This window comes from Salmo salar, chromosome 23 (assembly GCF_965601325.2).
Source record: "Salmo salar chromosome 23, fSalSal1, whole genome shotgun sequence".
Taxonomy (NCBI): Eukaryota; Metazoa; Chordata; class Actinopteri; order Salmoniformes; family Salmonidae; genus Salmo; species Salmo salar.
The window spans coordinates 50,822,113-50,832,500 of NC_138313.1; the positions used below are offsets into that span (position 1 = coordinate 50,822,113).

General features: G+C 46.8%; 1 protein-coding gene across 1 annotated transcript in view; it reads right to left on the reverse strand.

The window, feature by feature from the left end:
• iqch (IQ motif containing H) overlaps positions 1–10,388 on the reverse strand; it is a 188,260-nt gene that overhangs the window by 170,384 nt on the left and 7,488 nt on the right. The window lies entirely within an intron of this gene.

Sequence of the window (10,388 nt, forward strand, 5' to 3'; positions counted from 1 at the left end):
ACATTAGTCCCTCCCTGTGTAACAGTAGGCATTAGTCCCTCCCTGTGTAACAGTAGGCATTAGTCCCTCCCTGTGTAACAGTAGGCATTAGTCCCTCCCTGTGTAACAGTAGGCATTAGTCCCTCCCTGTGTAACAGTAGACATTAGTCCCTCCCTGTGTAACAGTAGGCATTAGTCCCTCCCTGTGTAACAGTAGGCATTAGTCCCTCCCTGTGTAACAGTAGACATTAGTCCCTCCCTGTGTAACAGTAGGCATTAGTCCCTCCCTGTGTAACAGTAGACATTAGTCCCTCCCTGTGTAACAGTAGGCATTAGTCCCTCCCTGTGAACAGTAGGCATTAGTCCCTCCCTGTGTAACAGTAGACATTAGTCCCTCCCTGTGTAACAGTAGGCATTAGTCCCTCCCTGTGTAACAGTAGACATTAGACCCTCCCTGTGTAACAGTAGACATTGGTCCCTCCCTGTGTAACAGTAGGCATTAGTCCCTCCCTGTGTAACAGTAGACATTAGTCCCTCCCTGTGTAACAGTAGACATTAGTCCCTCCCTGTGTAACAGTAGACATTAGTCCCTCCCTGTGTAACAGTAGACATTAGTCCCTCCCTGTGTAACAGTAGACATTAGTCCCTCCCTGTGTAACAGTAGGCATTAGTCCCTCCCTGTGTAACAGTAGACATTAGTCCCTCCCTGTGTAACAGTAGGCATTAGTCCCTCCCTGTGTAACAGTAGACATTAGTCCCTCCCTGTGTAACAGTAGACATTAGTCCCTCCCTGTGTAACAGTAGACATTAGTCCCTCCCTGTGTAACAGTAGGCATTAGTCCCTCCCTGTGTAACAGTAGACATTAGTCCCTCCCTGTGTAACAGTAGACATTAGTCCCTCCCTGTGTAACAGTAGACATTAGTCCCTCCCTGTGTAACAGTAGGATTAGTCCCTCCCTGTGTAACAGTAGACATTAGTCCCTCCCTGTGTAACAGTAGACTTTAGTCCCTCCCTGTGTAACAGTAGGCATTAGTCCCTCCCTGTGTAACAGTAGACATTAGTCCCTCCCTGTGTAACAGTAGACATTAGTCCCTCCCTGTGTAACAGTAGACATTAGTCCCTCCCTGTGTAACAGTAGACATTAGTCCCTCCCTGTGTAACAGTAGACATTAGTCCCTCCTTGTGTAACAGTAGGCATTAGTCCCTCCCTGTGTAACAGTAGACATTAGTCCCTCCCTGTGTAACAGTAGACATTAGTCCCTCCCTGTGTAACAGTATACATTAGTCCCTCCCTGTGTAACAGTAGACATTAGTCCCTCCCTGTGTAACAGTAGACATTAGTCCCTCCCTGTGTAACAGTAGGCATTAGTCCCTCCCTGTGTAACAGTAGACATTAGTCCCTCCCTGTGTAACAGCAGGCATTAGTCCCTCCCTGTGTAACAGTAGACATTAGTCCCTCCCTGTGTAACAGTAGGCATTAGTCCCTCACTGTGTAACAGTAGACATTAGTCCCTCCCTGTGAACAGTAGGCATTAGTCCCTCCCTGTGTAACAGTAGACATTAGTCCCTCCCTGTGTAACAGTAGACATTAGTCCCTCCCTGTGTAACAGTAGACATTAGTCCCTCCCTGTGTAACAGTAGGCATTAGTCCCTCCCTGTGTAACAGTAGACATTAGTCCCTCCCTGTGTAACAGTAGACATTAGTCCCTCCCTGTGTAACAGTAGACATTAGTCCCTCCCTGTGTAACAGTAGACATTAGTCCCTCCCTGTGTAACAGTAGGCATTAGTCCCTCCCTGTGCTGTGTAACAGTAGACATTAGTCCCTCCCTGTGTAACAGTAAACATTAGTCCCTCCCTGTGTAACAGTAGGCATTAGTCCCTCCCTGTGCTGTGTAACAGTAGACATTAGTCCCTCCCTGTGTAACAGTAGGCATTAGTCCCTCCCTGTGTAACAGTAGACATTAGTCCCTCCCTGTGTAACAGTAGACATTAGTCCCTCCCTGTGTAACAGTAGGCATTAGTCCCTCCCTGTGTAACAGTAGACATTAGTCCCTCCCTGTGCTGTGTAACAGTAGACATTAGTCCCTCCCTGTGTAACAGTAGACATTAGTCCCTCCCTGTGTAACAGTAGGCATTAGTCCCTCCCAATCAATCCTACTGAGATGCCCAGAGTCAGGGTTGTAAAATTCCCGGAAACTTTCAAAAAATTACTAGTTTCCCCAGAAATCCCAGTTGGAAGATTCCTGGAATCGAATGGAGAAAGAAAAAAAAATCAGAATCGTCCAACCAGGACTTCTGACGGGAAAATCTGGGAATTTTGGAAAAGTTACCAGACTTGTGCAACCCTAGCATTGAAACTTGAACTATAGGGATGAATGTTTCAATGGGATAAAATACTATAAACCTGCTTCCTCTCTTTCACACAGGCAGAAACACCTGCCTCAAAACACCTGCCTCTGTGAATACAACCAACAGATGTCTCTACATTCGCTAATGACATTGTAAACCGACCAATAAAATGCCACTTCCCCTGAAGCAATCAATCACAACGCTGGCAATGCTTTGGAGAAAACAATCCAAACATAACAGGTTTGGTTTTTGAACACATGCAGAACAGTTTAAACCTGTATCTGTTGTCCTGTATGAGTTGGCCTTTTTCAATGTCTGTCCCTCCAGATTCTTACCCTGGCCATGTTCAGATGCCAAAAACGTTGTCGTATGTTGAAGAGAGAAATACCAAGAATAGATCCAAAATGATTCCTTGTTCTACATGGTCAGAGAGGCATGTTTGTTCTACATACTATATATTTCTATCTTGAACGTTCTTGTTTCTGTTCAGATTACTGAGCTCTCTGACAGACCACCTGACAGACCATACGCAGCAGGCAGGTGCTCAGGGAGATTGTCTTCTCCTCAAAGTCACACAGCTTTTTCAGGATGTGTCACTGAGGAAAGGTAGCCCGGGGTCCAGATCTGTTTGTGTCCATCTCCTTTATGTTTAGCATGGCAAGACAGCACCAACCGATCTGACACCCAGGCTGGAGGAAAAAAAAGGCTAGTTTTCACCCCTGGCAGGCAGGGAAACAGTGGAGGAGAGGAGGACATGAGGAGAGGAGCCGGACACATCTGACGTTTTAGGAGAAGGCAGAGAGCAGGCCGGGCGGAAAGCCAGTGGTTACCAGTGGGTAGGCTTATCTACGGGCTACAGCTGTCTTGTCTTATTGGTATGCAGGAGGGAGGCAGCCAGGTACCCACTCCTTCACTCTTCCTCCTCCTCTTCCTCCTCCTCCTCTCCTGTCCAGAGACAGTTGTAAAGCACCAGTCCATATCACAGCAATCAGGCAGCTCAGGGTTCCTGCAGAGAATGCTGATGTGCTGCAAGCTGCTGCTCTCCTGTGTCTCCGCTTCCAGCAGTCAAGTCTTACAACTTCCTGTGTCTTCACTTCCAGCAGTCAAGTCTTACAACTTCCTGTGTCTCCGCTTCCAGCAGTCAAGTCTTACAGCTTCCTGTGTCTCTGCTTCCAGCAGTCAAGTCTTACAGCTTCCTGTGTCTCTGCTTCCAGCAGTCAAGTCTTACAGCTTCCTGTCTTCTCTGCCGGCTAGCTGTCTTCTCTGCCGGCTAGCTGTCTTCTCTGCCGGCTAGCTGTCTTCTCTGCCGGGCTAGCTGTCTTCTCTGCCGGCTAGTTGTCTTCTCTGCCGGCTAGCTGTCTTCTCTGCCGGGCTAGCTGTCTTCTCTGCCGGGCTAGCGGTCATCTCTGCCGGCTAGCTGTCTTCTCTGCCGGGCTAGCTGTCTTCTCTGCCGGGCTAGCTGTCTTCTCTGCCGGCTAGCTGTCTTCTCTGCCGGGCTAGCTGTCTTCTCTGCCGGCTAGTTGTCTTCTCTGCCGGCTAGCTGTCTTCTCTGCCGGGCTAGCTGTCTTCTCTGCCGGGCTAGCGGTCATCTCTGCCGGCTAGCTGTCTTCTCTGCCGGGCTAGCTGTCTTCTCTGCCGGGCTAGCTGTCTTCTCTGCCGGCTAGCTGTCTTCTCTGCCGGGCTAGCGGTCATCTCTGCCGGCTAGCTGTCTTCTCTGCCGGGCTAGCTGTCTAGTTGTCTTCTCTGCCGGCTAGTTGTCTTCTCTGCCGGCTAGCGGTCATCTCTGCCGGGCTAGTTGTCTTCTCTGCCGGCTAGCGGTCATCTCTGCCGGGCTAGCTGTCTTCTCTGCCGGCTAGTTGTCTTCTCTGCCGGCTAGTTGTCTTCTCTGCCGGCTAGCGGTCATCTCTGCCGAGCTAGCTGTCATCTCTGCCGGGCTAGCTGTCATTTCTAAAGAAAAATGACCTTCTTGTCCCTGTGGCTCAGTCCCTAATGGCACCCTATTCCCTATTTAGTGCACTGCTTTTGACCAGACCCTATTCCCTATTTAGTGCACTACTTTTGACCAGCACCCTATTCCCTATTTAGTGCACTACCTTTGACCAGCACCCTATTCCCTATTTAGTGCACTACTTTTGACCAGCACCCTATTCCCTATTTAGTGCACTACCTTTTACCAGCACCCTATTCCCTATTTAGTGCACTACCTTTGACCAGCACCCTATTCCCTATTTAGTGCACTACTTTTGACCAAACCCTATTCCCTATTTAGTGCACTACTTTGAACCAGCACCCTATTCCCTATTTAGTGCACTACTTTTGACCAGCACCCTATTCCCTATTTAGAGCACTACTTTTGACCAGCACCCTATTCCCTATTTAGTGCACTACTTTTGACCAGCACCCTATTCCCTATTTAGTGCACTACCTTTGACCAGATCCTATTCCCTATTTAGTGCACTACTTTTGACCAGCACCCTATTCCCTATTTAGTGCACTACTTTTGACCAGCACCCTATTCCCTATTTAGTGCACTACTTTGAACCAGCACCCTATTCCCTATTTAGTGCACTACTTTTGACCAGCACCCTATTCCCTATTTAGTGCACTACCTTTGACCAGCAGCCTATTCCCTATTTAGTGCACTACTTTTGACCAGCACCCTATTCCCTATTTAGTGCACTACTTTTGACCAGCACCCTATTCCCTATTTAGTGCACTACTTTGAACCAGCACCCTATTCCCTATTTAGTGCACTACTTTTGACCAGCACCCTATTCCCTATTTAGTGCACTACCTTTGACCAGCAGCCTATTCCCTATTTAGTGCACTACTTTTGACCAGCACCCTATTCCCTATTTAGTGCACTACCTTTGACCAGCACCCTATTCCCTATTTAGTGCACTACTTTTGACCAGCACCCTATTCCCTATTTAGTGCACTACTTTGAACCAGCACCCTATTCCCTATTTAGTGCACTACCTTTGACCAGCACCCTATTCCCTATTTAGTGCACTACCTTTGACCAGCACCCTATTCCCTATTTAGTGCACTACTTTTGACCAGACCCTATTCCCTATTTAGTGCACTACTTTTGACCAGCACCCTATTCCCTATTTAGTGCACTACTTTGAACCAGCACCCTATTCCCTATTTAGTGCACTACCTTTGACCAGCACCCTATTCCCTATTTAGTGCACTACCTTTGACCAGCACCCTATTCCCTATTTAGTGCACTACCTTTGACCAGCACCCTATTCCCTATTTAGTGCACTACTTTTGACCAGCACCCTATTCCCTATTTAGTGCACTACTTTTGACCAGCACCCTATTCCCTATTTAGTGCACTACTTTGAACCAGCACCCTATTCCCTATTTAGTGCACTACCTTTGACCAGCACCCTATTCCCTATTTAGTGCACTACCTTTGACCAGCACCCTATTCCCTATTTAGTGCACTACCTTTGACCAGCACCCTATTCCCTATTTAGTGCACTACTTTTGACCAGCACCCTATTCCCTATTTAGTGCACTACCTTTGACCAGCACCCTATTCCCTATTTAGTGCACTACTTTTGACCAGACCCTATTCCCTATTTAGTGCACTACTTTGAACCAGCACCCTATTCCCTATTTAGTGCACTACCTTTGACCAGCACCCTATTCCCTATTTAGTGCACTACTTTTGACCAGCACCCTATTCCCTATTTAGTGCACTACTTTGAACCAGCACCCTATTCCCTATTTAGTGCACTACCTTTGACCAGCACCCTATTCCCTATTTAGTGCACTACCTTTGACCAGCACCCTATTCCCTATTTAGTGCACTACCTTTGACCAGCACCCTATTCCCTATTTAGTGCACTACCTTTGACCAGCACCCTATTCCCTATTTAGTGCACTACTTTGAACCAGCACCCTATTCCCTATTTAGTGCACTACCTTTGACCAGCACCCTATTCCCTACTTAGTGCACTACCTTTGACCAGCACCCATAGGTCTCTGGTGAAAAGTAGTTGCCTTGTTTGACAGTCCTGATCTTGAAAACTTAAAAGCACATTCTGTTTCGCTACAACAGTCAGGATGGTAGATCAGATCAGGCTACTAAAAGGTAGAGTACCGTAATTTCCAGACTATTGAGCGCACCTGAATATAAGTCATTGTTTAAGCCGCGAGGTTCAAAGCGTGGGGAAAAAAGGAGCGGCTTATAGTCTGGAAATTACGGTAATATGTAGGGAATAGTGTAGGATACCATGTGGTGCACAGACAGTCTCTTCTCTGAACAGGGTGACTAAAGTCATCTGTTCCTCTAGCAACCTGTCCCATCACTCTACAGTCATCTGTTCCCATCACTCTACAGTCATCTGTTCCTCTAGCAACCTGTCCCATCACTCTACAGTCATCTGTTCCCATCACTCTACAGTCATCTGTTCCCATCACTCTACAGTCATCTGTTCCCATCACTCTACAGTCATCTGTTCCCATCACTCTACAGTCATCTGTTCCCATCACTCTACAGTAATCTGTTCCCATCACTCTACAGTCATCTGTTCCCATCACTCTACAGTAATCTGTTCCCATCACTCTACAGTCATCTGTTCCCATCACTCTACAGTCATCTGTTCCCATCACTCTACAGTCATCTGTTCCCATCACTCTACAGTCATCTGTTCCCATCACTCTACAGTCATCTGTTCCCATCACTCTACAGTCATCTGTTCCCATCACTCTACAGTAATCTGTTCCCATCACTCTACAGTCATCTGTTGCTCTAGCAACCTGTCCCATCACTCTACAGTCATCTGTTCCCATCACTCTACAGTCATCTGTTCCCATCACTCTACAGTAATCTGTTCCCATCACTCTACAGTCATCTGTTCCTCTAGCAACCTGTCCCATCACTCTACAGTCATCTGTTCCCATCACTCTACAGTCATCTGTTCCCATCACTCTACAGTCATCTGTTCCCATCACTCTACAGTCATCTGTTCCCATCACTCTACAGTCATCTGTTCCCATCACTCTACAGTAATCTGTTCCCATCACTCTACAGTAATCTGTTCCCATCACTCTACAGTAATCTGTTCCCATCACTCTACAGTCATCTGTTCCTCTAGCAACCTGTCCCATCACTCTACAGTAATCTGTTCCCATCACTCTACAGTCATCTGTTCCCATCACTCTACAGTCATCTGTTCCCATCAACTCTACAGTCATCTGTTGCTCTAGCAACCTGTCCCATCACTCTACAGTCATCTGTTCCCATCACTCTACAGTCATCTGTTCCCATCACTCTACAGTCATCTGTTCCCATCACTCTACAGTCATCTGTTCCCATCACTCTACAGTCATCTGTTCCCATCACTCTACAGTCATCTGTTCCCATCACTCTACAGTCATCTGTTGCTCTAGCAACCTGTCCCATCACTCTACAGTCATCTGTTCCCATCACTCTACAGTCATCTGTTCCCATCACTCTACAGTCATCTGTTCCCATCACTCTACAGTCATCTGTTCCCATCACTCTACAGTAATCTGTTCCCATCACTCTACAGTCATCTGTTCCCATCACTCTACAGTCATCTGTTCCCATCACTCTACAGTCATCTGTTCCCATCACTCTACAGTCATCTGTTCCCATCACTCTACAGTCATCTGTTCCCATCACTCTACAGTAATCTGTTCCCATCACTCTACAGTAATCTGTTCCCATCACTCTACAGTAACCTATTCCCATCACTCTACAGTCATCTGTTCCCATCACTCTACAGTCATCTGTTCCCATCACTCTACAGTCATCTGTTCCCATCACTCTACAGTCATCTGTTCCCATCACTCTACAGTCATCTGTTCCTCTAGCAACCTGTCCCATCACTCTACAGTCATCTGTTCCCATCACTCTACAGTCATCTGTTCCCATCACTCTACAGTCATCTGTTCCTCTAGCAACCTGTCCCATCACTCTACAGTAATCTGTTCCCATCACTCTACAGTCATCTGTTCCCATCACTCTACAGTCATCTGTTCCCATCACTCTACAGTAATCTGTTCCCATCACTCTACAGTCATCTGTTCCCATCACTCTACAGTCATCTGTTCCCATCACTCTACAGTCATCTGTTCCCATCACTCTACAGTCATCTGTTCCCATCACTCTACAGTAATCTGTTCCCATCACTCTACAGTCATCTGTTCCCATCACTCTACAGTCATCTGTTCCTCTAGCAACCTGTCCCATCACTCTACAGTCATCTGTTCCCATCACTCTACAGTCATCTGTTCCCATCACTCTACAGTCATCTGTTCCCATCACTCTACAGTCATCTGTTCCCATCACTCTACAGTCATCTGTTCCTCTAGCAACCTGTCCCATCACTCTACAGTCATCTGTTCCCATCACTCTACAGTAATCTGTTCCCATCACTCTACAGTAATCTGTTCCCATCACTCTACAGTAACCTATTCCCATCACTCTACAGTCATCTGTTCCCATCACTCTACAGTCATCTGTTCCCATCACTCTACAGTCATCTGTTCCCATCACTCTACAGTCATCTGTTCCCATCACTCTACAGTAACCTATTCCCATCACTCTACAGTCATCTGTTCCCATCACTCTACAGTCATCTGTTCCCATCACTCTACAGTCATCTGTTCCCATCACTCTACAGTCATCTGTTCCCATCACTCTACAGTCATCTGTTCCTCTAGCAACCTGTCCCATCACTCTACAGTCATCTGTTCCCATCACTCTACAGTCATCTGTTCCCATCACTCTACAGTCATCTGTTCCTCTAGCAACCTGTCCCATCACTCTACAGTAATCTGTTCCCATCACTCTACAGTCATCTGTTCCCATCACTCTACAGTCATCTGTTCCCATCACTCTACAGTCATCTGTTCCCATCACTCTACAGTCATCTGTTCCCATCACTCTACAGTCATCTGTTCCCATCACTCTACAGTAATCTGTTCCCATCACTCTACAGTCATCTTGTTCCCATCACTCTACAGTCATCTGTTCCCATCACTCTACAGTCATCTGTTCCCATCACTCTACAGTCATCTGTTCCCATCACTCTACAGTCATCTGTTCCCATCACTCTACAGTCATCTGTTCCCATCACTCTACAGTCATCTGTTCCTCTAGCAACCTGTCCCATCACTCTACAGTCATCTGTTCCCATCACTCTACAGTAATCTGTTCCCATCACTCTACAGTCATCTGTTCCCATCACTCTACAGTAATCTGTTCCCATCACTCTACAGTAACCTATTCCCATCACTCTACAGTCATCTGTTCCCATCACTCTACAGTCATCTGTTCCCATCACTCTACAGTCATCTGTTCCCATCACTCTACAGTCATCTGTTCCCATCACTCTACAGTCATCTGTTCCTCTAGCAACCTGTCCCATCACTCTACAGTCATCTGTTCCTCTAGCAACCTGTCCCATCACTCTACAGTCATCTGTTCCCATCACTCTACAGTAATCTGTTCCCATCACTCTACAGTAATCTGTTCCCATCACTCTACAGTCATCTGTTCCTCTAGCAACCTGTCCCATCACTCTACAGTAATCTGTTCCCATCACTCTACAGTCATCTGTTCCCATCACTCTACAGTCATCTGTTCCCATCACTCTACAGTCATCTGTTCCCATCACTCTACAGTAATCTGTTCCCATCACTCTACAGTCATCTGTTGCTCTAGCAACCTGTCCCATCACTCTACAGTAATCTGTTCCCATCACTCTACAGTCATCTGTTCCCATCACTCTACAGTAATCTGTTCCCATCACTCTACAGTCATCTGTTGCTCTAGCAACCTGTCCCATCACTCTACAGTCATCTGTTCCCATCACTCTACAGTCATCTGTTCCCATCACTCTACAGTCATCTGTTCCCATCACTCTACAGTCATCTGTTCCCATCACTCTACAGTCATCTGTTCCCATCACTCTACAGTCATCTGTTCCCATCACTCTACAGTAATCTGTTCCCATCACTCTACAGTCATCTGTTCCTCTAGCAACCTGTCCCATCACTCTACAGTCATCT